Source organism: Nicotiana attenuata, unplaced genomic scaffold (assembly GCF_001879085.1).
Source record: "Nicotiana attenuata strain UT unplaced genomic scaffold, NIATTr2, whole genome shotgun sequence".
Taxonomy (NCBI): Eukaryota; Viridiplantae; Streptophyta; class Magnoliopsida; order Solanales; family Solanaceae; genus Nicotiana; species Nicotiana attenuata.
The window spans coordinates 48,479-51,754 of record NW_017671182.1 but is presented as its reverse complement, the minus strand read 5'-3'; positions in this window follow the sequence as shown (position 1 = coordinate 51,754).

Genomic DNA, 3,276 nt, shown 5'->3' with positions numbered 1-3,276 from the left:
CCTACCCCCCCCCCCCTCCCTCTCTCTCTCTTCTCTCTCAACTCTCTGTCATTGTCCCTCTCTCTTTGCCCTCGGCAAGGCCGATGCCAGATCTAGCGTCAAATCCAGATCCGGCGACATTAGATCCAGATTCTGGCGGTGGGTGGCGACTTCGTGATTTCATATGTGGTAGTGGGTGGTGATGGGTCTGGTTCGACAGTTGTGATTTGCGGAGACGATGGAGGGTAGTGATGTGTGGAGACAACAGAGGGTGGTGATTTGCTTGGCCGGAAAATGCCATCTCCGGCGAACCTTTTTCTCTTGTTTGCTATTGAGTCATATACAATGATACAAATACATTGTATTTTGTATAAATACATTCAAATTTGAGTGTATTTTATATTTTTCAAGCAAATACTATTTATTTTTTTATATTTTCGCTTGTATTTATGTATTACGAAGGTTATTTTTTATGGTAGATCCCTGTATTTTGAATTTTTGTGGTTTGAATACAGTCAAATTAAATGCAGTAAATTGAATACAATAAAAGCAGGTACAAATGAATAGAGTGAATTTAAGACAACCGAATATCACTATTTGAATGATTTTTTTATTTTTTGAATACAGTCGAATTGAATATAAAGAAATTGAATACAATGTAAAATAATTAAGAATGAATATAGCCGAATTGAATAGAGCGGTATACATCCTATTTCTTGATTTTTTTGTTGTTTGAATACAACTGAATTCAATACAATGAAATTGGATACAAATAAAATATATAAGAATGAATACATTCAAATTGAATACAATGTATACTACTGAATTGAATATCGACATACATCCCGTGGAAAGCAATTAGTAGATATTAAATGTAATTAGTTAAATTATAACTATGTACGCCCAGCAATAAGCCTCAAAATAATAGTCATTTCTAAAAGTTCTTCTTAATTTTTTAAAACCCTATTAATCCCAATGCTATATGGTTTACAACAACGGCCGAAGAGCTAGAGTTGAGGTTACGGGTTAAGGCAGATTTATTAATTTTGATTCAGATTATGTATTGTGTTAAAAATTTACGTATTAAATGGGTAAAAATTATTAATTTAAAATGAAAGGAGGTAGCATCTAAGTGAAAGGACGTACGGTGTCGCATTTTCAGAAACGGCCTCTATATTTGTATTAGGAGTATACTTTCTCCGGTGTACTTTAATTGATTTTTTGGCCTTTTTTGTGGTCCATAATATTTGATTTGTTCAGATATCAAGAAGGAATTAATTTCTTTTTCTAAAAGTTATCTTCGAGATAAAGAGTTTGGGAGTATTTGTTGTATTTTTGCTTAATAAATAAAAATTAATATAATTAATTTTATTATTAATTATTGCTAAAAAATGAAATCTTTAATATATATGAAATCAACCAAAAATCAATTATTGTACTATTTCTTTAAAGGATTTTTTTATTCCTATACACTATTTGAAACTTTATTACCCTTGATATCCATGTTTAGTTAATTACCCGACATAAATAAATTTTGTTTACAAAATATATACAATCCACCTTAAAAGACTCTCTATCCATTATTTGTGCCTTCAATCAAGAGATATAGTTACACCCTTTTCCTTTTTTCTCGCCTCTTTCCTCTTTTCTCTCCTGATTTTCCACCCACACTCCAAATCTTCATAGAGTTAAAAACTAAGTTAAGTATCTTCGTTTGTTGTTTTCCATTGTTAATTTTTTAATATCCTTTTTTATCCCCTTAAGGTCAACATAGGAACTTCGGTTAGTAATTGGTATATAAAATTTAATTATAGTAAAACTTGAGTAGAAAGGATAATATAGTTTCATATACTCCCTCCGGTCTAAAATAAGTGATTTTTTGAATGTTTTCACACAGATTAAGAAATTCACCTTTTAGCATTAAATAGCAATAGAATTGACCATATTAACCTTTACTATCTCACATAAACACTCCTAACACATATTCCAACACTATTTACTCCAAGGACAATGTAGGAAAAAAATAATTAATTCATTCTTGAAATTTGGAAAAATCACATATTTTGGACCACAAAAAAAGGACCAAAAAATCATAGTATACAGGAAAGAGTATATTTCATACACCGACAACCCACGTGCATTTTAGTTTTCTTCACCATGTCAGTAATACTTGTTGTCCTCATTATTGTTTTTGGATATCTTACAGTTGGATACGTGTTTTCTTTACCACTGTTGGTTTTATTTTAAATAAGCGTAATAATTTAACTTTTTCTAAATATGATAGTGTTTGGTTGGCTCTGAATTTTAAGAAAATAAAAAAGAAACACTGTTGACGTATCAGTACCTTTAGAATACTATGATTAGGGGTGGGTATTCGGTACTTCGGTTCGGTATTTAATAATTTCAGTTCGGTATTTCGGTATTCGGTTTATCAATTGTGTATACCAAATACCATACCAAAATATTTCGATACGGTTCGGTATTTCTTATTTTGGTTCGGTACGGTTTCGGTTTAATAATCGCTGAATAATCAATGCTAACGCCTAACAGTGCACATGCACAATTGAAACTTTCACTTGTAATAAACTAATAACAGTGCACATGCATATACTGAATTATATTCTGCCAAACACATATAACGCCAGTGCACTGTACACAACTCCAAAGTTTGCCAAATTCTGCCCAACTCCAAAGCTGAAAGAATCAAATTGCATCTGTACACAACTACACATTACAACAGTCTTAACAGATGCAACAGTCAACAGATGCAGCATTCTTAACATAATTAACAGTGAAACAGATGCAGCAGATGCAACAAAATTAACTTAACAGTGCAACAGTTTTAACACTTAATAGTTCACACTTAAACACAGTGCAACAAAAACAGTATTAACACTTAAACACAGTGTTAATACTTAACACTTAAACACAACAGTCTTAACAGAGGGCATCCCTCAACAAAAACAGTCTTTGGATGCTTAATATGATTCCTTAAACCAGTTGTTCCATTCCTCTTTGGATGAACATTATAGACTTGACCACAATGCTTGAACCTAAAAAAAATATAAATCATAAGTTAGAATATAATATTTTGATGATAACAAAACAAAACTACAAAAGTATTAAGTATATCACCAAACAAATAGAGTATTAAACTTACCACTCAAGATGCAAGTTGCAACTACATATCAAACAATGCTAGTAGTGCTTCCATTATTTTCCATATCTATAGATAATTCGACCAAATATGTCATACAAATGAAAAAGCATGATATATTATTTTGAACTAAAATACAC